Here is a 24,981-nt window from a genome sequence, read left to right on the forward strand (position 1 = left end):
GGCCTTAAACTGTGTCTGGGGAGGGGACACAAACACAGCATAAGTTACATATAAAAAAACCGTAATATGTGTGTATATATATATATATATATATATATATATATATATACATATATATACATATATATATATGTATATATATGTATATATATATATATATATATATATATATATATATTGATTTTTTTTTATTGACGGTGGAGATTCCGGCTGTATGTGCAGAGCGCATGCCACATCGTCGGCAATTGAAGCTCCCCCATGTTACTTTATGAATAAGTTAGACTGTAGTTTAAAATTTTATGTAATTTTCTCTCATCATTATTGACTTTATGTTTAAGGGTTTTTGAGCGCATTTTTTTTTTTATTGTGTATTTATCTTTGTATGTGGCTGCAAAACCCCTAGAGGCAGCCATTTCTCTTATACGGTTACACTTTTTTACACACTGTTTTATTATCTGACCAAAACATATAGATATCTGTGATTATTTTTATCACACATATTTTGCTTGTTATATAATTATATACTGCGCGATCTGTGTTGTGTACTGTGTTCACTAATTATTTTCCATATTTCATGTACTTTTTGCAAACAGGTCCCAACATTCCAGGATCCATACACGAATCCAGTACCAGGTTGTGAAAGCTGCAATAACAGGTAGGTGAGAGCAGCAGCGTTTTAATACATAATGGGGTAGATTCAAGAACATCGCGGCTGCACATTTTTACTGGTAGTACGGTAAAAATACCCGCTCATTTTTGCTCACACCTTTATGGTGTGCAAGCAAAAATCAGCGGATATTTCACTAAAAAATACGCGCAAAGTGTCTCCGTGTCCACTCCAGAGACACTGCGCGTATTTTTCTTACTGAATCTCCCCCAACATGTCATGTTTAAAGTGACGCAGCCACGCCCCATGTTGACCATGCCTCCATGACTGTGGCCTTGCCCCCTTCATTGGTGCCACCGCTAGACTGCGACACACAACCCTTCCCTTCTCCTCTATGGAGGGGGATGGGGCAAAAACTTGTTGTACCGGGCCCCAAATTCCCCTTGGTGGCCCTGCTCCCCCACCCTCTCCTTCACCTACAAAAGATAATTTGATGTTGGCAAATAAATATATATATATATACACACACATGCTGACACATAGTGATATATATATTATTTGTTTCAGAGCGCCGGACTACATTTTCTTTGGGTATTATATACATATATTTCTATTATAAAGATGTACAATCTTATATTCGGTACTCTATATGGACTTTAAAGGATTTGGAAAATCTGGTTAGGCCAGAGGACACCAGAAGTGTAATGTCTTGGCACAAATGTGTGCAAACTAGTACACTGCTGTCAATAATACATTCTGTTTGAGACCTGTAAACTGAAACAAACAAAGCCTTATAGAAAACATTCACAGTAGAATTTTCCACAAACCATTGAACCGTCCAGCTTTGTAGAAATTGGAGCGACCTGGGTTTTGAGTACAGAAAAGCACACCTGCTGAAATATCATCCTGTTATTGTTTGTCGGCAACAGCGGACTAATAAAAAAAGATTCCCTGACAAAAGTTGATTTCATTTGTGCTTTTAAAATGTTTAGTGTTCCTCTATTGATCTGTGCTTGCTTTGGGTCTATTGTACCACATCACATAAGAGAAGACTTCATTATTGGTGGTGTACTATTGGTTCAAGCTGTGAAAAGTTCAGAATAACTGGCGATTTAATAAAAGCATCTCTGAAAACATTGCAACTTTTGTGTTAATGGGTGTAACACAGAGTGAGCGTGGGCTTTTATGTATTATGTCTGCATCCCATTAAGGCCAAAAGCAAACATCAAAAGTAGTCTCACACAAACCAAAAATCCCTTTAATGTTCAAGGTATTATACACAAAAAAAAAACTTTACCTGCACAATAAAAATAACAACAATGGCAAAACAATACACGACCTGACTAAAGCGGTACAAAAGCAAAGCTCTTCAGAGTTTACTCTCACACATGAGATGCAAAGTGTTTGGATGTATTCCAAGGGCAGGGTTCACTACACTTTCATCATGCTTTAAACAATGTTATGTACTGTAAAGTATGTATGAAAAAAATACAGAAGTAGTCAACTTATGGTCCCCTGTTAAAGATCAGTCCTATGTACATTTCACATATATATATTGATTTAATAAGAATAAATACAAATGTCTGTCTATCTGTCCAGTGTCAGATTAATCAAGACACCATAATTATGATGATGAATATGGCAAATGACAATGACTAATATATTGGAGTATAAAACACATAATACGAAACAGAATATTACTAGGGAATGAATTGTCATGATAGATGTGAGTGACAAATGATTCTGAAAATGAAATGGATTATAATGAAAATCATTATATGATGTGAGTATGATTGAAGTACTTTAATTATATAATTACTTTTAGGCATGATATTGACCTTAAAAAAACTTCCACTTTCTCACTATACACACAAGTAAAGGTTTGTTGGACTGTTGTCAGCAGCCATAAGTGCCTCTGTTAATCTGTCACTGTATCTATCTATCTATCTATCTATCTATCTATCTATCTATCTATCTATCTATCTATCTATCTATCTATCTATCCATCTATCTATCCATAGTCAAATAACTCAGATCAAGACAGGTTAAAGTGGTTTATGCAGCCTATTAATCATTTGCATCTGGTGGGAAGGTGGAGAAAGCTTTAAGTGAGAGGATTGTGCTGAGAATTTCCATAAGAATGTATTGTACAGTATTTTCCACTACCAGTAAGCCCACCTCAATTCCAGTCCAGGCATGTTCCACATTTGTCAGGTATTTTGATATAAAGTAACTGAATAACAACCTGATGACAAATAAAACAAATAGTTTTAAATGGTGCTGCTCCACTATGTGCCTGTTATTGTGGGTGTGATGTTCCTACATAAAAGCCGCTTGCAGCATAATATGTATATAGGTCCCCGATGTCTTTCTTGGGAGTTTTCAATTGGAATTATAGAAAAGGATTGTGCTGAAAATATGCACAAAAAAACTAGAGATGAGCGGGCTCGGATATCTGAAATCCGAGCCCACCCGAACGTTGCCGATCCGAGCCGGATCCGAGACAGATCCGGGTATTTCCGCCAATTGCAAAACTGAAACCGAGGCTCTGAGTCATAATCCCGCTGTGGGATCTCGCGATACTCGTATTCTATAAATTCCCCGCTAGCTGCCGCCATCTTCACTCGGGCATTGATCAGGGTAGAGGGAGGTTGTGTTAGGTGGTCCTCTGTCCTGCTATATCTCGTGCTGTGCTGTGCTGTGCTCAGTCCAATGGTGCTGTGTCCTGTGCTCTGTCCTTCTGAGTTCAGTGGTGCTGCTGGGTCCTGTGCTGTGTCCTGTTCAGTCCAGTGGTGCTGTGTCCTGTGCTCTGTCCTTCTAAGGGCATTGTTATTTCCCCATTATTCCCAAGTTATAAAAATTTTTAAAAAAAGTTATAAAAAAAATAAAAAAATAAAAATTATAAAAAAAAGAAATTAAAAAAAAATATCCAAAAACAATCCTGCAGTATAAGTCCATTGGTACTGCAATATTACAAAGTTCACTGATTCTGCAGTATAAGTCCATTGGTACTGCTATATTACAAAGTTCACTGATTCAGCAGTATAAGTCCAGTGGTACTGCAATATTACAAAGTTCACTGATTCAGCAGTATAAGTCCAGTGGTACTGCTATATTACAAAGTTCACTGATTCAGCAGTATAAGTCCAGTGGTACTGCAATATTACAAAGTTCACTGATTCTGCAGTATAAGTCCATTGGTACTGCTATATTACAAAGTTCACTGATTCAGCAGTATAATTCCAGTGGTACTGCTATATTACAAAGTTCAGTATAAGTCCAGTGGTACTGCTATATTACAAAGTTCACTGATTCAGCAGTATAAGTCCAGTGGTACTCTCCTGTGCCGCATATAATTTTTAAAGGCTTTGCTGAGTGTGTGTGGCTTAGGGGTACGCTCTCTTGTGCTACATATAATGGAAAACAAAAATTTGGAGGATAAAGTAGGGAAAGATCAAGACCCACTTCCTCCTAATGCTGAAGCTGCTGCCATTAGTCATGACATAGACGATGAAATGCCATCAACGTCGTCTGGCAAGCCCAATGCCCAATCTCCTAGTACAGGGCATGTAAAATCCAAAAAGCCCAAGTTCGACGCTTCGACGCTGTCTGTCTTTCACATACTTGATGGGATCTCAATGATCAATGCTCTGTACCATGGTCGTCTAAAACAAGAGTTATTGACGTGCTATAACTACTGTAGTTTTTATAAATTATAAACACTACACTTGAAAGTTGGAGGAGGTATTGTGGCCCCGGTACCAAATTGAGTACCGGGGCCACTCCACTATGCAGTCCAGATAGAGGCGTATCAGATATTAAACAACGTTGACTGTTGCTGCCAAATCATAAATTAATGAAAATAACCTTTCATCGTCAAAAACAAGAGGTATTGACACGCTCGAACTACACCCTGTATATGCTGCAGAGGATGTAGGAGCAGGCAGCTGTGCAGTGGAATTCAGACCATTTGAAGGCGGAGGTATTGTGGTCCCGGTACCAAATTGTGTACCGGGACCACTGCACTATGCAGTCCAGAAAGCTACCTCGGTGAAACGTTTTGGACTAAAAACAATATTGTGAGGTGTTCAGAATAGACTGGGAATTAGTGGAAATGATTGTTATTGAATGTTATTGAGGTTAATAATAGCGTAGGAGTGAAAATAAACCAAAAAACTTGATTTTAACACTTTTTATGTTTTTTTCAAAATAAGTCCGAATCCAAAACCTTAAATCCGAACCAAAACCTTTCGTCAGGTGTTTTGCGAAACAAATCCGAACCCAAAACCTCAAGCAAATCCGAATCCAAAACACAAAACACGAGACACCAAAAGTGGCCGGTGCACATCCCTATAAAGAACATCAGTTATTGGTGAGTTTTTATTGCATTCTTTCTGCATAAAAAAGAAAATGCATCACAAAGTGAATATGAACATGGGCTCTTGGAAAAAAACAAGGTTATCATGTCTGCTATATAAAATTATACACATATGCGATATATACACACTGCATTTATTAATGGTTGATCTGGCAACCCTAAACAAGAGTGATTGAGTAATAATAGACACACAAAGATAGAATTGTACATTGTGTATTCGGCTGCTGTTGTTGCCGGGTTACATGCAGGTAAAACACATGTCCCATTTACACTTGGGAGAGCAGACCATGCCTCAAGTGTTGAGATGTTGACCTCGTTTAGAAATAGGAGTAAATCCAACTAGAAGATGAATTTGGCTCCATGAGAAAACCATGTTGAGTTGCACGGTGGGGAATATATAAAATGTGCAGACATATTTAGAATAGGGAGGGGAAGTGTCCTAGCTCATCTATAGATAACAATGCATATTGCCCACCCAATTCACTCAAACTCCACCCAATACAATCGAAGACACCCACTTTTTAGATGAAACCACCCACTTTGATGTAAGCCCCACCCCTTACAGGTTCACGAATCGGAACAGGTGTGAGGTATGACAATGTAAAAATAAAATTGTTCAGTATTTTCCCTGCATGCAAATAAAAGTGCCCATGCATTCTTGGCTTTGCAAAATGGTACCAATTTACTGGTTGTGCTCCTAACTAAAGAGCCCACTATAACCTCTCTGCAAAACAATATTGGACTTTTCGTGTATAAGTCCTTAGTTTCCTTGGGAAAGACTTTGAGGCATACTTTAGCTCAAATGTTTTTTAATCTAGTTGACTGACACAGGGCCATCTTAACAACATTATGGGCCCCCGGGCAAAGCAGTGCACCGGGGCCCCTATATATATATATATATATATATATATATATATATATATATATATATAAAAATATATATATATATATATATAGAGAGAGAGAGAGAGAGAGAGAGAGAGAGAAAGATTATTCTAATTAAGAGCCCTGCCTATGGGGCCCCCTTGCCCGTGGGGCCACCGGGCACCTGCCCATCGTGCCCAATGGAAAAGATGGCCCTGGACTGACACCAAATTCAAGTTGAACAAATAATATCACGTAATTAACCCTGCTTAATTGTTGTCATAATTCAGATTTTATAATATTTACAAATTCATAATTTGTTTTCTTAACTAGCGCAAGGTTGTCTACACTGCAAACCAATATGGAAAGGAAGGGATATGATCTTAAACACTGTAATAACATATCCCAAAAAACTACCCTAAATCAAACAGATAAATAGTTTAATAGAAGTGAATGTTTCTGGCCAAAGAGTAACCTTTTTAAAAAAAAAAAAAGGGGGAAAGCTTTGGATTTGTGGTAAAACAGACTCAATAAAATACTGTGAAATGCATATTCTTGTTAAAAGAAAACATTTTCCGTGCAATAAATCAAAACACATGCAGAAACAGAATAGATCCTCGGTAACATAATGCCGGATAAAAGAAAATACCAGGGATAAGAATAATAAGCACAAGAAAGTGAACACACACAATTTTAAGAAATCACATGCTAGACAGAATTGTTTGGTTAAAACTGACTGTATAATAGGAAGTATTAATGTAGACACATATAAAACGTATTTAAAGCTGGTCCAATGTACAGTTTGTCTTATTTTTAATAAAAAAAAATCATCCGCCAATAAAACACCATGGAAAAAAAACAATGTACCAGCAGACAATAAATGTATATCTTTTAAAAATAAACATTTGTTTAATGTGACAATTATATCTAAGTAATCTCTGTACACAAAACACAGGCACTGATATGCTCCTTTTAACAGCAATTATATATTAAATATTTAAAGTAGCCTTCGGCATATACATAGAAACAAGCATGGCATGGTTTATGCTATGCTGCCATCTACAGATAGATAGTATGCACATCATCGATGGTTACGTCAGCTCTGCAATCTGCTTTGCAGATATGAATGCATTAACCCTTTCAAGACAAGACGTGTGTCACCTTTTACCAGGAATAACTTTAATTTATCTAGATTCAATTTTTTGGGTGACAATTTTACTTTTTTTTCGGAGCATATTAAAATAAATATATATTTTTTAATTTGGATGTTATCGGAAAATGTAGCAAAAATAACAGCTCATTTAGAGGTAGATGCATATGTGCCTTTGGCATACATAGCAAAACACACACACAAAAAAACACATACTTAAGTCTGTATGCAGCGTGGGTCTGATCATGAGATGTGAACATCTTATTGCGGGTAGTACTTACGCCAGGCGTAGTCAGTATGTTTATGTATGCCTCACAGAACTGTAGGATATGCAAGCATTAGGTGTATGTATGTACAAGTGGTATTACCCTATTTGTACACATTCTAATAATGTAACAAAAACATGTTTTACATGTTATTATGTTGTGTACAAATACAGTAATGCGATCAGATACACAAGAGATAATAATGTATTAATAAAAGCGAAAGTTGTATATACCATATTAAAAGAGATGAGTTAGAAGAATTCCGCATCTGTCATTTATCCCTTTACAAATGAAATGGAGATCATCTAGGGCAGTGTTGGCTAACCTGTGACACTCCAGGTGGTGTGAAACTACAAGTCCCAGCATACCCTTCCAGCAATAAGCTGGATATTGGCAAAGCATGCTGGGACTTGTAGTTTCACAACACCTGGAGTGTCACAGGTTAGCCAACAGTGATCTAAGCAGTAGTGCTGATAGTCATAATCATCATTGCCTTTATTAGCACCAGCCCTCCAGCCTTTATTAGCACCAGCCCTCCAGCACCCAGGAGACACATTTGTATTGCTTAATGAAGCAGACCCCTTATGTTTACTAATAAACTATATATATATATATATATATATATATATATATATATACATATACATATATATATATATATATATATATATATATATATATGTTAACCCGTGCATGATACTCATGCATTCTAGTCAAATCAAGCTACTTAAGGTGTTAAAAAGGTTCTTGTCATGCATTTGGGCCTAGCCCAGGCCTCCTCAGGGGAAGAGCGTTACTTCCCGACGCAAGCGCCCTTTTTTAACGTGGTTTTGTCCACATGTCACCACCTCATCATTTTTCTCCATAACCTCATCCTTCATCAAGCTACTTAAGGTGTTAAAAACTCCCCACTGTCACCCCCGGCAACCACCAACCACTCCCAACTGTCACTTCTCCTTCAAGAAATATATAGGTCAGTGTATAACTCTGCCCAGCAAGTGGCGCTGCAGCTTGGTTTTTTTTTTTTCCACACACGCCACTAGGCACTTATATAGTAGATATATACACACACATATATATATATATATATATATATATATATATATACACTTTACTTTTTCCAGTTTATACAACATTTTATTTATTTTAGTCATTATTTTTCCATTTTAATAGGAATAGCGTGTTTACATATAATAACATAATGTTAGGTGTCAGTGACATTAAAACTCTTGTTAGGGCCTGTTGGCGTATGCTCTAACAAAATAAAAGGAAGCTCACCTGTGTGTGCTGTATTAGAAAATTAGTTTGTGGGGTGCAGTGCAGAACTGCTATTACCTTCCTTTGAGCTACAGGTAAAGGGTACAGTCTCGACCTTCTGCCAAAATTATAGATCGTGGCTACTTACATAAGCTTAGTAAAAGACGAGTAGTTTTAACCACAATGATACTGCTTGTCCCACACCTAGGGATATAGATGTCTGGTCCACCCGCCAAATTAAAGGATATACCTGTCCTATCATGTGAGAGGAGAATAGTGTCAAAACTTCCTACTGTATTGAGATTGCCCATAGTCTATGAAGTGTAAAGAGATAAAGGTGGCTGGTGCATGGATTGTATCTCTTGCTTTCCAAATCAAGGTTGCAAGTTGGACTGAGATCCCCAGATTCCATCTTACCCTGTCTAGCTCAAACGGCTCAGAAACCCATAAGGAAGGTCCTCAATGTTGCTTGTCAGTATGATCTGAGGATGGTATCCCATTTCTTGTTCATATAAGCACAGTTTCTACCATTGTCATGATTGTATATTATGAACAGCAATACAAGTACAACAACCATTTTTTTTGAGAAAATGTGCCATACATGTTGTGAAACAAAAAACATGCAGCACACAGACATCCCCATTATTAGCAATACATTGCATATAGACAGCAGGAGCAGAATTCTGGCAACTTCTCTCCCCTGGTGCTTCCAAGCAATCACCATTCATTGCTAGGAGCACGGCCCTGCTTTATGTAAACTGTAGAGAAGTTCTCACAGGTCTGAATGTTCTGAAAACCTCAACAGAGAGTTGACATTTTATAAGACGATGCAGAGCCAGACTGGAACTAAAAAGCAACCCTACAAACATCAGCAAACAAAATTCATGCTTATGCCCTAAAGTCCAAAACTGCACTGAGAACACTGATGCTAATTAAGTAAAGGTTCTCTGTACATACATGTGTTAAACTCTGTGTTTACATGATCATATTGCTTGCACATTCTTGTCTTTCATAAGGCTGATAAGCTTGGACTTTGGAATTACAAATTTATTTGGGAAATGGTTTTCAAGCATTTTTGGATTAAAAGCTGCTGACGAAAGAAGAAGAATTCTGATTGGTGAGTATTTTGGTGTTTTCTTATTTTTAATAAATTTATGTGGTATGAATGAGGGTGTTTATTGTTTTTATTGGGGTTTTATTATTTTTATTAAAATTCGGTAGTTAAAACAGAGAATGGTGGCTTTTTTAACATTTTTTTTTGTGGAACTACAGGTCTCAGCCAGCCATGGGTGTCAGGGCATGTTGGCACTTGTGGTTCTCCAAGTGCCAGCATGCCCTGGCTGTCATGGGTATGCTGCTGCTTGTAGTTACACAAGTATCAGCATGCCCACACTGTTTATGGCAGCCTGGGCTGGCTGGGTCTTATAGTTCCACAATACAAAATGGCGTCCATTTTATTTTTTTACATCAACTTTCGCCGCTATAACCCTACACCCATCCCCCAGGAGTGTAGGAAGAGCCCTAGTGTTTTCAGCACTGGGCTGGTTGTTCCTAGAGGGGGGGGCCCGCTCATTTTTTCGGCGGACCCCAATACCTAGGGAATCCAGCCAAGCGCTGAACAGCCTGGAGTTGGTTTGTCATTATGGCAGCAGGACCCCTGCTGCGTGTCCCCCTGCTATAGTGCCACCCACCCCAGGCTGGTTTGCCTAGTGCTGGTAATGTGAGTATCGGGAGGACTCCACGCAAATTTTTTCACCGATTTTTACGTAAACAGCCGGGCGGGGGGACCCCACGCTTTTTATTTTAACCTTCTATCTGTTTTTGCACATTTGACAGCTGCCAAACCTCCGGCTGTATAGAAAGGCAGTGTAACAGTGATGTGTATAGTAATCACGCAGGAAACACAGGAGAGTTAGCCAAAGACGGGAGTGTTTGACATTGCAGCAAATCGCCAGAGATGACCAGTGATTTTTAAGATCAGAGTAAAAATCGCAGTTTAATACATCTGGCAACTTTGGGACTAAAATTGCGGGTAATCACCTGCGATTTGCCGCGATTTTTAAATGCTGAAAAAATACCTTAATACATTTATCCCCTGGAGATAGTTTTGTCTGGCACACATGTAGCAATCAAAACATTTTTTTTTTAATTGTATGGAGGTTGCCCTCTCGTTGGCACCATCTAAGACCAATCAGGACTCATACTGAAACTTGCACACAAAAAGAGGCAGGGTTTGAAGCACTATTTCAGATGACCTCTAACTCAGACTCATTGTCAGATTATTGTACTTTTGCCAATACTCCAACATATTCAAACTATTGTTCCTGCAATCATGTTACTGACTTCCTCTTCTGGTATTGCCCTTTGGCTTGTCTCCTCGTAGCCTGGTTTTGACATTTGGCTCCATATGACCAGTCTTATGCTTGTTGATCCTGATGAACCTGAAGCTGTGTTAACAATGTTGTTGTTGCTGCAAACTTGTGCTTACAGCCCTTGGTACCCTCTCCCCTGCATACATATACTGTTAAAGCCATCAACCTTTGGCTACACCCAGACAACTACACCAAGAAACCAGAAATGTCAGCATTTAGGTGGGTTTGAGGAGGTCTACCTAAAAGCCCCAGTACTTACCCCTCTAGTTATTAATGAAACATTGCAAATTTGTCTGTGGAAATAAATCAATTTCTACTGATGTTTGTGTTTTTAAAAATTAGGAACGGTAAATATCTTAATATTGCTTTCTACTCAGAGTCATGGTTGTTAATAGACAACACTTGTCCCAGTGATTTTTTTTTCCTAATTCAGCTCCAGACATCTACTTAAAAGTTGCTTTTCTCCATTTCAAAAAATATGTCTCCTATGTGATCAATTCTCTTGAATATCCAGTGATATTGAGGTACCCTTTGCTAGAATTGCCCAATTCATGAGTTGACTGGGAAAACGTCAACATTTGTCATCAGAAATATTTGTCTGTGTTGAGTTTGGCTCTTACTACTCTCAAGTGTATTCCTTTAAAATGGTTTTGGAATGTGTTTTGAAATAAGTTGGCTGAAACCTATCCACCTAATACTTTAACCAATGAGATAAGTCTTTACTCTCCTACATGTTTAGGAGGAGTTTGAACTGAACATGTTGCCTTTAATTACTTAGCATACATGAGTGGATGTGACTTGGAAGGAGCTGCAAAAGCTGCTCAGTCATTGTGTAATGGCTTATGTTATGTCCTAATGAAGAGTGTTTCCCAGATACATTTACAACTCAGACAACTGCACCAATCATATCACAGGAATAATCTACCACCTCTCCCATTTTCCCCACTAGATTTTCATGTACTAAAATCTGCAGCTGTAGCTTCACATCCACATGGCTAAATTATAGATACAGATATGAATATTTTCCCTTAACTATTTATTCTAATTGGAAAAAACAGTTAAAAGAGACATTTGCAGCTTAAATGGGAGGTGTCTTTGAGTAGCACTATATATGGCCACGCGCCATTTCTTCAGATTGGACAAGTCTTCTCAAGATCAAGAGAACTTGTGTTATTAAAGATTAAAGTGTATATTGAGTTTCCTCATGATTAATGGTTAAAACATTTAAGATGATAAAATCTGCTCAATTCCTTTTTTCATACTACTTAGACAATTGGGATCATTTACAATATGTGAATGCAATGTGGACAGCTTAAAAGACAATTTTGTGTGTTTGTTATGTCTTCCTGTTGTTTCTGCTCATATTCACAAAATCACATTGTTGCCTGATCGCATTATGTACATACATGTCAGTGAGAGTTTAATAAGGTAGTCACAATTTTTTTGCTAAGACGAATGCATATTTGCAGCATAAACTTTTAAATATTAATGATAAAAAAAGGTTACTATATAGGTACCTACTATTACTAAAAAAACTAATTATACGTCAGACAGTGGTTAGTTACTCTTTGGGGCAGATTCAATTACAAACAATATCCGGTTAGATGTCCTCTGCTTATTTTTACTCACACCTCATACAGAGTCAATTCTTACCTAAAACTAATAGTTAAGCAGCTGACTTCAATGAGGATGGTTATGATGAACATATTGAGGAAGTTGCTTTCATCTGTTTCATTTTTGTATAATACCATACTCTTGTAATATTAAAAAATGACGGCCTTTGCCCTTTTGCATTATTTATTAAACAGCAATCCTACTATCTAGCTGGGGCTACTCTTTTTATCTACTCCATTTACATCCAATGTCATCGTCTTATAATATTAAGAAATGCTGATCTTTTCCTTCTTGTATCTTTTATGAAACTGCCATTTTGTTTTATTAGTAGGAAATGCATAACCATTTCCTACTAATAACTTATGAACATTTTACAAAGAACTCTGCATCAGGACCATGATTTCTACTAGCTCAGAACTGGTGCAAAAGTCAAGTCCGTTTGTGGAGTAAAAAGAGCTGTACAGCGCATATCTGACTTATACAGCTCCATAACATTGATCGGCAGCAATTCTCCATTAAAATCGCTTTAAATTACTTATAAACACATAAACGCTAATATCATCCAAGAAGCAAAAGGCTAATAGAACCAATCCAGGCTCACAGTTCATGCAGCCAAGAGACATAGTTTTGCATTGTTTCCAAGATGACGGAGCCACCGAGTTCCCCTGAAAGTAAAAACAGAGTTCTCTCAATCAGCTACAACCACCACATGCCTATTATACTCCAAACTATGCAATTTCTCCTAATACCCAGAACTCCCTGAAAGAACACCGTTCAGACTTGACAGACTTAGTAGGAAAGATAGAAAACATAGCAGCTAGTACCGAGTTTGCTTCCTCTCATAATAAGCTTATTAAACTACATGAGGAACAGGAGAAGACACTGCAAAGCATTCAAGATAAAACTGCTGACTTTGAGGACTGTTTTAGGAGAACTAGTAGAAGACTTTTAGGGCCCTACTGGCAGGGCCGGATTTCCCGCTAGGCATCCTAGGCAACTGCCTAGGGCCCAGCGGTACCCAGGGGGCCCTGCCAGAGCCGACGGTGAGCGGGGTAGGCAAGGCAGAGGGGCGCTCCCCTCCGCCTGCCATCTCCCTCTGGCCGCAGGCACAATAGAGGCTTCAAATGGATGCAACATCAAAGAAAAAAAAATGAGAAAAAAACAAAAAACTCAGCTGACCGAGCGTCGGGTCCCGGCAGTCTCCTCTCGTCTCCCACTGAAAATGACGGCGGGCGTCATTTTCAGTGAGAATTCGGCGAGGAGCACAGCCGGACCAGAGGAGGAGGAGCAGCGGCAGCGCGCCATCGAAAAAATATGAAAACAAGAACAGAACAGGCAATTAAAAGGTAAGTTAATTAACTGAGGGCCCATGCTTGTTCAGTCGGGGGCACGAGAAATGTGGAACAGCCAGGCATTAAGGACACAAAGGGGCATGATGACAAATGTAAAAGGGGCATGTTGACAGCTATGTAAAAGGGGCATGTTGACAGCTATGTAAAAGGGGCATGATGACAAATGTAAAAGGGGCATGATGACAGCTATGTAAAAAGGGCATGATGACAAATGTAAAAGAGGCATGATGACAGCTATGTAAAAGGGGATGTTGACAGCTATGTAAAAGGGGCATGTTGACAGCTATGTAAAAGGGGCATGATGACAGCTATGTAAAAGGGGCATGATGACAAATGTAAAAGGGGCATGATGACAGCTATGTAAAAAGGGCATGATGACAAATGTAAAAGGGGCATGATGACAGCTATGTAAAAGGGGCATGATGACAAATATAAAAGGGGCATGATGACAAATGTAAAAGGGGCACGATGACAACTATGTAAAAGGGGCATGATGACAAATTTAAAAGGGGCATGATGACAAATGTAAAAGGGGCATGATGACAAATGTAAAATGGGCATGATGACAGCTATGTAAAAGGGGCATGATGACAAATGTAAAAGGGGCATGATGACAGCTATGTAAAAAGGGCATGATGACAGCTATGTAAAAGGGGCATGATGACAGCTATGTAAAAGGGGCATGATGACAGCTATGTAAAAGGGGCATGATGACAAATGTGTAAAAGGGGCATGATGACAAATGTGTAAAAGGGGCATGATGACAAATATGGAACAGAGGGGCATGATGACAAATATGGAACAGGCATTAAGGGCACAGAGGGGCATGATGACAGAAATGTGGAACAGGCAGTGTGAGGTGAAATAAACAAGGGGAGCAAAAATATGGAGGGCACAGTGTGATGGTGAAGGGTGCACAGTGTAATGATAAAAGGGCAAAAGCATGATGGAATGCACAGTGAGATGATGAAGGGAGTACAATATACTAAAGGGGAAACAGTGTGAAGGAGGAGCAAAAGTAATGTGTTGGGGATATTTTTTTCTCTTCTGTACTGTAACTTATTTGGCAAAATACATTTTTTGTAGGAGGGAGCTGTGAGAGCTTGCGCAGGCTCAGTGTGCTTGGACTGGGCGTGCAGGGACTGAAGTGAGATCATACGGAGGATCAAGGTACAGTGCGCAGAGTTGGACCAATAATATCAACCTGCAGGGACTGAAATAACCTTTCTTTTCATCAGCAAATGTGAGTAATGCAAAGTAATCATTATAAATGCTGTAATTATCTCTATTGTAATAATGTTCACTCTTCAGTCTGTGACAGAAGCTCTGGGCAAATGGTAAATGGCAGGTACATAAGTCCCAGGTTCCTGTCGTTTGTAATTTAAAACAGACTGATCAAGAGATGCACCTGGGAGGTGCCTGTGAAAAGGCAGCTGGGATATGCAACCAGTGTCTCAGACCTGGGGAGGAGATGAGTTGCCTCCTCAGACACTCTGCTGTAGTGAGCAATAATATGTTGTAGCTCTGAGAGAGGGTCTTGCTAAATGTATTATCTAGTAGCCAGACGGCTAGGATATTGTATATATTTTGTTTTGTTTACAAGTTGGTGATTAAACTGGCTGTGGTTGTTATCCTGAAATGTCTGGACTTGAGTGGTTACTGCTGCTGTTCACCAAGGAGATAGTACCTGTTCCCCTAATTACATTACAAGTCTTTATAAAGTGCAAAATCATGGGGGGAGCATGTCTTCTCTGGGAGTGTGTGTTACACACAGTAGTAAATTATATTTACAATCACATGCAAATGATTTGGTTAAGTGTGTATAAGGTTGCTGACCTCTGCATGTTATATGATCACTGACTTTACACCTACTGGGTTAAATCTTGTATAAATATCACATGCAAATAAATGGATAAAATTCTACCATACATTAAAGTATTGACACGTGACATGATGGATACTACAAGAATATGCAAACACAAATGGGAGGTTCAAACATGTCCATATGCTTATTGCTTTTTCTGCATGGGAAAGACAGTAGGTTATAAATAGACCTATGTGGCGGAGCTTCCTTCAGTTTGGATATGGTTCATAGTCCTTTTTTACGATTATATGTATTTCTGTATCTGTAGAGAAATCTGTATGTGAAAGAACAAATAATGTATTTATGTTTCAAGGTGGTGATTGGTCTTTTTTAGGGGCTTGTAGTTAGTCAACAGCTGCAGTCAGCTGGTAGAGAAAGTGCAGAGCTGATTTTGGAAATGATAATATGTTTAACATAGTTGATTAGTGTTGTCCCAAAACCTTCAGTATGTAATTTCTTGTATATTTAGGAATGAATGTTGCCATGCCAATTTTATTTGGGGGCAATTGTGTAGGATTATTGACTTTTCTGTTTTTGTTTGGATGTAGCTTAATACACAATGATGACATTTTCAGCAGGAAAATAGAATGTAAGGTATCGTATAGGTAATAAAATTGCTATTAACTTTTCTTATTCTGTAGAGAAACTACAAAATTTGAATAGAAGATTGTTTGCATTGTGTTTTATGTCAAGTGTATAGTTACAAAAAAAAGCTTGGGGTACCAATTCTTAGCATTAAAAGCTATATACAACATTATTTGCACTCTGTTTTATGTAAGGATTTAATTAAAAGTTATTATTTATTGGTATAACATTGTCTGCACTATCTTTTCTAGTACCTATTAAAAGTTAATATTGTTTCACGGAGGGGGGCACTAAACCAATATCTTGCCTAGGGCCCTATGAGGTCTAAATCCGGCTCTGCCTACTGGTATCTAACCAAGGGGAAGACCTGGAGAGCAGCTTGTAGAATATAATATAAGAACTTCTCCCTAATGCCTCGACCTGGTGTTCAATCATATAACCTAAATACCCGAGCTTAAGTCCAGTAATGTTCTCTGGAACCATTTCTTTTAGGCTACATTCTCAGAGCTGTAGGTGCTATGGCCTTTTCAGGGCTTTCGATTATACACAGATCCCTCCTGAGCTGAAGCAACACTCTGACTGGATCAGGTGACTAGATCCAAGATGGCAGTGGCCAGGAACTGATTTTAGAGGGAACCCTGGAGTGGAGACTGCTATCCCCTGATTGGAAGCTGCAGTCAGCTAAGCTGAAGCAGTACTCTGATTGCCAGGTGTTTGGAGGGACCTCTGGAGTGGAGACAGACTGGACAACATCCTGCAGAGAGATCTGAGACCAGCAGAGTTTGCGGATTGCAGGGACTGCTTAGAAAGACAGCAAAGGGGTAATTAACAAGACCTGAGAAGCTGGTGCATGACAATATATGCTTACCTACCATAAGCCCACACAGAAAGCGCACAGATTAACCTAGTGATAATTAAACCATGAACACTACCTGCAGCAAGACACATATATGTAATGCACGTGGAGTTTTTGACTAGAACCATATGCATCATAAATTTGATTTATACCCTTTATACTAATGATTCCAATGAAGCTGGTAGTGTATGTCACCTGACATGTTCCTGATCAAATTTTTTACAGTTGGTAATGGTGTGATCTGTTACTGCAAATCAACTACTTAAGTAGATAGATCAAAACTGCCAGGCTGTTACCTACAACAAAGATTGCACCACCTCCTACAACTTCCCTCCAGGCTTGTTGTTTTAGAACTGCTGTTAGGATCATAAGTCCATAGAGGAATGCATTTTCTTCAAGTGACCTGAATAGAGCAAAACAAATACTGCTAAGGATTAAATGAACTCTTCCCAACCTTTTTTTCTTTCACCATTGTGCATTCTTGTAACCTATAACACTGCTTGAGTAAATAAATGTAGGGCCAAATATGGGTTTTGAAGACCAGAGCCTAGCAAAATCTAAGAAAACTCGCTCCATGTAAAAGGCCTTGCATCAATAAAGCTCTCTTTTATATCTCCATTTGTTTAAAGGAGCAGTAAGTGATAGCTGGTGTATTCACTCCACACTCTGGGAAAGATGAACAGTAGGAAGAAATATGTCTAGAATTTTTGTGAATCAAAACAAATAAGTTTTTTTTATGGCTAAAATGAAGGGTTCTATATATCAAAGTACTTTGCACATAATACACAAGTATATCTATAACACAATAAAAAAGACCATAAATGACATACGCTGTTTTCAATTAACCCAAGCATCTAGCCATTTCAGGTGGACAATTATGGGGAGTTTTCCATTGCCCAGAAGCCTCCTCGGATTAGGTGATCTGGAATGGTCCCATCTGGCTCCTTCCCCTGCAGCAATTGGAGCAGATTCACATGATAGGTTTGGCACTGATTGGCTCTGGAATGGTCTGGTGGCGGTGCACAGCCTCAGCATTGTAGTACTCCGATCCTCCACAACGTGAAATATGGCAGAGAGTAGCGGCATGGTGTGCAGACTAATGCAGATGAATATTATTCAGGCCTGGCAGTAGCAGTTACCAGTTGACAACACACAGGTGGAAATTTCCCCCATTGTGGTGCTAATCCTACCTATAGCATATGCTCTGGGAATCTGTTCCTGTGTGAGTTCTGTTCCTGCCTGTACTACCAATTGCAGTTCATGCAAGTGAAATGATGGTACAGTGTAAAATGCATTACAATTTTTTGTCATGTAATGACATATACTGTTTAATCATGTCTAGTTGTTTTGTCTTTTTTAAAATCACAGTTCAGTATGAAATGTTCCAATACATCTTATCATGGTCTTATCAAATTTGACAGTAGTTGTAATTATTGTCATTGTAAAAAGCTGACATTAAGACAACAGTTACAATCATTGCCACAACTTGACTACAAATGTCTATTGCAGGCTTGTTGCAGCAAGTTTCTTTTTTTTTGCTTTGTTCCAAAACCCTGAATTTAGAAACTCCCCTCTAAAATCCTGTGCTTAATCTCTTTTGGCAGATACACAACTTAAAGTACAGTAACTGCAACTATACTATAATAGTTACCTTTTTTCTACCTTTGTAATGACAAGCCATTCCAAGTTTTGTTTCAGATCCCTTCTCAAATCAAGACACGGCCAAATGAATGTGTTTACCACATTATTTCACATTAATCTTCAAAACAAAAAGAATCAGCTGCAGCAAATCGTTTTTAAATAAAAAAAACATGAAATAAACCTTCTGGTATTAGATATTATGCGTGTTATTTATAGTTTTTTTTTTACATGAATTGGCCACTAAAAGCAGCAGTGCAATTAAACATACCAATGCATCAATTGACATGGTTTTTCAGTATTAACATTACAGTATCAATAAAAATGTATCAATCCTCAAATATGTAGTTCCTTGAAATGCAGCCTTTTGGCATGATTTTCAGCAATAGTAGACTGCAGATGTGACAATGTTAGGATGTGTTCTAGGACAATACTGTGTACTATTTAACATTGAATAAATATCTCAGTACTTATAACCTACAGCAATGTTGTTGCTAAAATATCTGATATTCACTGTTAACTTCACATTGTAGATTTCCAACCAGCTTTAAACATTTTTTCTGTGTAAAATTAAATATATTTTGTACACTATTGCAAATGCATAGTGCCCTAGAAAGAAAACAAGACTTGCATCGGGTACAAATCCTTTATGTATCAAAGTCTTGGCACAGACCCATTTATTTTATAGTGATCCGGGTCAAAGCACTAAGAACACACATGAGGTCTCACGAGTTTGCCAACTATTTTATTTGCTTAAAATATTTTACCAATAAATCTGTTTCATGCCTTTAGTGGTAGAGAACTCCTGATTCATTCACATGGAATAATGTTTAGCACTGGAGTAAAACTTTTTTTGCACTGTAGTCTTGGAGGCTGTTCTGTCTGGGGTCAATTGGTGCTTCTATCATTGAAGACACCTTGATACTTTTCACAAAAAGATTGGATTTACTATGGGAACCTATTCAAGCTTCACTGCTCAAAAATCGTGTTGGTGTCATTGGCTGAATTCGCAACATTGGCTAAAACTCCTACAATTTTGTCACAGGAATTGCAGATGGTTGATCCTGAGGACCTTTCCGTGCTGACCTCATCTACATCAGTGACAAATGCATGCCCTCAGCGGTTTGATACCATCTACTGATAATGTGGCCCCGCCCCACCTGAACTGGGTCAAAAATAGTTGCATTGATCCCAGGCTCCATGTTGTATAATGTCACTAGTTACAGCTCTGTGATGAATGGATATGCATGTGGCTCTGTCTTGGTAAATGTGTTGTGAGGGAACTGTTCATATTGATTCTGGCATCCACCAAAAATATAGCCCTCACTGCCAAACACATCGGAAAACGCTGTCATAAGTACATAATAATCTACAATATAAAATTATTTGTTTAATAATTCTGTGATATTACAGGCAATTGTCCAATGTTTTATTTGCATGGGTTATGCTGCTGGAACCAACTTCAGACCCACCAGAAGACCTTCTGGTAACATTAATAGCCAGGCCGTATAATAAAAGCTAAGATATAGTAACCGATGGGAATGCTACTGGGCCAAAAAGAAAAGCATGCGCCTGTGAGGGTCAATTAAATCTGGCTGCATATTGAATTATTCAGAATGCAATATCTTATTGGTAAACTTTTTATTATGTTGTATTATAGCGGGTTTTGTTTTGGTATTCAACAGATCTTGGTGTGTGGGGTTGACATCATCAATGCATCAGGGCTGGGTAGTAACGCTGAGAGTTTGTTGCCCCTTTAAAATATTACTATGGGGCCCAATCATTTTAGATTACTTACACTACATATGTTAGTAGTCAGCTCAAGTTAGTTAGCTAGCTAGTTATACTAATTAGCTACTGCAAAATCCCTGCTGAGTGATGGCTTTAGAAATTGTATTTGCAATCAATTATAAAAGTCATTTTTCTTCCTTTCACATGCTGTTACTACATTCTCAAACATTAAAGTGTCTTTAGAACTAGGTTATCATAGGCAAACTGACCTCAGGGTCTATTTATATACCGTACTTGATAATAAGTCTTTGCATCCGGAAGCCTTTTTAACAAGTAACGTATTACCGCAATACCTGTACTGTTAATGCCATCTAAAGACTTTGTTAACAGGATCTCTGAGTATTCAGTTCTATTATGCATGCGCACAACTAGAGAGGCCCTGCCAAGTGGTGAGTTAACTCTTACTTCTCCAGGCCAGCTGAGTATTGCCATAGTGTTTTGATTAATGCTGGCGATAAGTACATTTTTATTACCACGATAAGCATTGATAAAAGATATCATACTTATTGTTACAGTTAGGAGAATAAACAAAACAGGCTTCTCCCCCATAGATTGTAAGCTTGTAAGCAGGGTTCTCTTACCTCTCTGTCTGTATGTATTACCCAGTATTGTTTTATTAATGTTTGTTCGCTGCGGAATAAGTGGCGCTATATAAATAAATGTTGATGATGATGATGATGATACCTCACCGAACATAATATACTGTATAAATGATTCTAAAAAACAGTAATAATTATTTTTGACTGGGAAAAAGTTTACTATTTCCATTGGTATTGCATCATCAGAAATGAAAACATGTCGCCATTTGCTGTGATGTACGGAATGAGGATCTTTTAGGTACTTAACTTATATGTTCCTTTTCTGCCTAATAATAACATAATAACATAATAATAATAATAATAATAATGGTGATAGGCTTATTTTATTAACAGTGCACCACATTTTATGCTACATTAATTAAACTTTACTGTTTCCCGGTGTCCAACTATACGTTTCTACTATGCAGGCGAGAGAAAAGCTATATTGCACACATTTCAACTGTGTAAAGATAGTAAATGGATTAATTAAATGATAAACATTTTATATGACTCCAATATATGTTCAAACAACCATGATATAGCGTACAGAAACATCCCACTCCTTAGACAAACTTTGGATTTCACTTAATAGAAAAACGCGTTTTGTGTTGCCCTGAAAAATTAGCCACTATTCACATTTAATAATCCAAATTTACTCGAGAACAAATGAAAAAAAGTATGACATTCACAATCTAAAATGGCAAGTTTGCCCTGATTTATGGAGTTTTTTATTTTTATATATTTTTTTTCATCTTTAACACGCTATTGAATCTCACCGACGTCAATAAGTCTGATGAGAGAAAGCACCTTATTCTCTGTGTACACATTCAACTAGAACAAACTATTCTTTAAGATCCAAGTCAAAAGGTCTGATGAAAGAAAACACCTGCAATAATCTCTGAGTGGTAAAACATTTGATCATCAGACTTGCTCTTCATATGAACTTTCTTTAAAAGTTTACTGGCCAAACCCCAAAGGGAGTTGAGACAGCACTAAACCCGGTTACTATGTTTGCTATCAATAATTACATTTGTTTTTCTATTGTGTACAACTGTCATGTCTGTGAGATCATGCCTTCTGTAAGTCTCCCAGCATAAATGACACACAACTAATACTGCTTTGGTCTAGTTTCTAGAAAATGGCTTTTATTCTTAAAATAACAGTAAGATCACAAAGAAAAATATAAAGCAATTAGTATTTTGTTATGCAAAACCTTTACCATTTCTGAAGGATGTATGTGGATTATTATATATTTGCTCAACTGCCAGGAACATGTTGGGTGTTAAGATGCAAAACAGAAGAAATAAATAATCGAACAAACAATAAATGTGAATATGTCTGTTTTTGTAGAGCACAATTTGTAAGAGGAGAGCAAATGTATCCATCAGGGAGCTCTTCTATAGCTGAAAACGTATTTCCTACAAGTACGAGAGGTGTGCCTGAAACACTATTTTCTCGTACCCAGTTTGAAACAAACCATTTATTTCCTTTTAATTCTCCATTTATGAAATGACACTGTTTTTCTTGGCAGAATATGTCTTTGACTGTAGTCTGCAGAGTAAGTGATTTAAACACAGCTGCAGGTTTGAAACCCTGTGCTAGGCAAGCTGGCATGTTGATATAAGTAGTTAAAGTCCCGTAGTCTTTATTTCATGACAGTCACTTTTTCATGTCTTTCAAAACAAAGGTTGCTTTATTTGTGCCACATTGAATTTTATTGAATACATTTTTTTTACAAGTAACTCACAAATATTTTACAATGGGGAATAAATATGATGCTGCTATAAAAAACAGGTCATTTGTTTTACTCTCTATCCCATAACCTCCAAATCTTGTCGCAAAGATCTCCTCTAAATCGCATTCATGTATAATAACCATCTGATAATATAACAGCCTGGGGCTTAGAATAGCAGTATGTGGTGTGGTGATATAGAGGTCAAAAGTCCTAGGTAATAAAAGAGAGGACACAAAGAAGAGACAGACACCTAAGTTTGCTCATACTGGGCCTGATTCATGTTCAGACGCAACTTGCATGCAAGTTTCGTTATATAAAAGAGCAACGAACTTGTGTGTATTTCCAAATGATTTCAAATCCAAACATAACTTAAGATACTTTTTTGTTTGAATCTTTGAATCTGAGTATATGTACACTCTGCCGAAATGTTACTTGTCGTATGTACATACACACAACAGACTGCAGTGTACACACAAGTTTCTGCTCACATACACCTGCCCTCTAGCTGGTGCAAGTGATACGGCAGAAACCAGTTGTACTTACAAGAAACTCAGGACTTGAAACGACCGTAACTGCGTTGACCATTTCTGTACATTGCCTACGTTAATCTGCACCTTTTCTCACCCATTCTGTGTTCAGACATGAATTGCATATAACTGTGTTCATTGGCATAAGATTAGTTTTGGAGCATGAGCATGCCAAAGCTATTTCATGCAAGATATGCTACACAAACTTACTCCCGTTCTAAGGGATGGGTGGTGAGAGATAGTAGGATCAACTGGGAGAAAATTGAGATTGTAGGCGAGGAAGAGGAGGTGATGTTAGGAACCCCTCCAGCCGGCACAACACAACCCGGAATCTACTCTGCCAGTCAGGTGTTCACTGGAGCCCCTGATGGTGGGGACAGACTGGGCCGCAGACTGACAGAAGTGTACCTGCCCCTGCACTCTTTTGGAGTCAAGAACTTTCTGGACCACAAATTTTTGTGGTGTGTTCCTATTTCCCACAGAAAGCCCTGTCGGCTGGGATTGACTCGGGTATAGTACTGGTTTAAGTAATGAACAATGAAACGTGTTCGGAATCTTTAGTGAGCCAGGAATCTTCAACCTAAAAGCTACCGGATTAATCTGCTTGGTGATCATGAACGGACCAATAAATTTAGGCCCTAGTTTTTTACAAGGCTGTCTGAGCCTAACATTCCAAGTTGAAAGCCACACTTTCTGGCCCACTTTAAATGAACAGGTGGTACGATGGCGGTCCGAATTTTTTTTAGCAGACAATGAGGATTTTCTCAAGGAGGACTGAACTTTCCTCCAAATTACTCTCAGATCAGCAGCTGTGGAACGAATCTCCGGGATACCAGCAGATTTGAGAGAATATAGTGAGTTAGACCTGGGATGGAAACCGAAGTTACAGAAGAATGGGGAAGTTTGAGTAGATGAGTAAGATGAGTTATTGTATGCAAACTCTGCCCAGGGCAGCAAAGAGGACCAGTTGTCATGGAACTCTGAAGTGTAACATCGGAGGAACTGTTCCAGTGACTGGTTAACCCTTTCAGTCTGCCCATTTGACTGAGGGTGGTATGCGGATGATAAACTGATCTTGATTCCAAGGAGAGTACAGAAGGATTTCCAGAATTGGGCTATGAACTGAGAACCCCGATCGGAGACGATGTCAGTAGGAAGTCCATGGAGCCGGAAAATATGTTGAATGAATAAGACGGCCAAATCCCAAACAGTAGGCAGTTTGGTTAGTGGAACGAAATGTGACATTTTCCTGAACCGGTCTACCACGACCCAAATGGTAGTGTGTCCTGCAGAAGGTGGTAGATCAACTATAAAGTCCATGGACAAGTGCGTCCATGGTTTTGCAGGAATGACCAAAGGAACTAACTGACCTACTGGACGGGTCCTGGAGACTTTGTTTCTGGCACAAACCTCCCATAACAGGACGTGACTCTTGAAGTCAGCAGATAAAGATGGCCACCATACAGTACGGGAAAGGATTTCTATTGTCTTAAAGACTCCCGGATGTCCGGCAGTTTGACTATCGTGTGCTTCAGCAAGAACTGCCC

This window comes from Mixophyes fleayi (genome assembly GCF_038048845.1).
Source record: "Mixophyes fleayi isolate aMixFle1 chromosome 2 unlocalized genomic scaffold, aMixFle1.hap1 SUPER_2_unloc_7, whole genome shotgun sequence".
NCBI lineage: Eukaryota > Metazoa > Chordata > Amphibia > Anura > Limnodynastidae > Mixophyes > Mixophyes fleayi.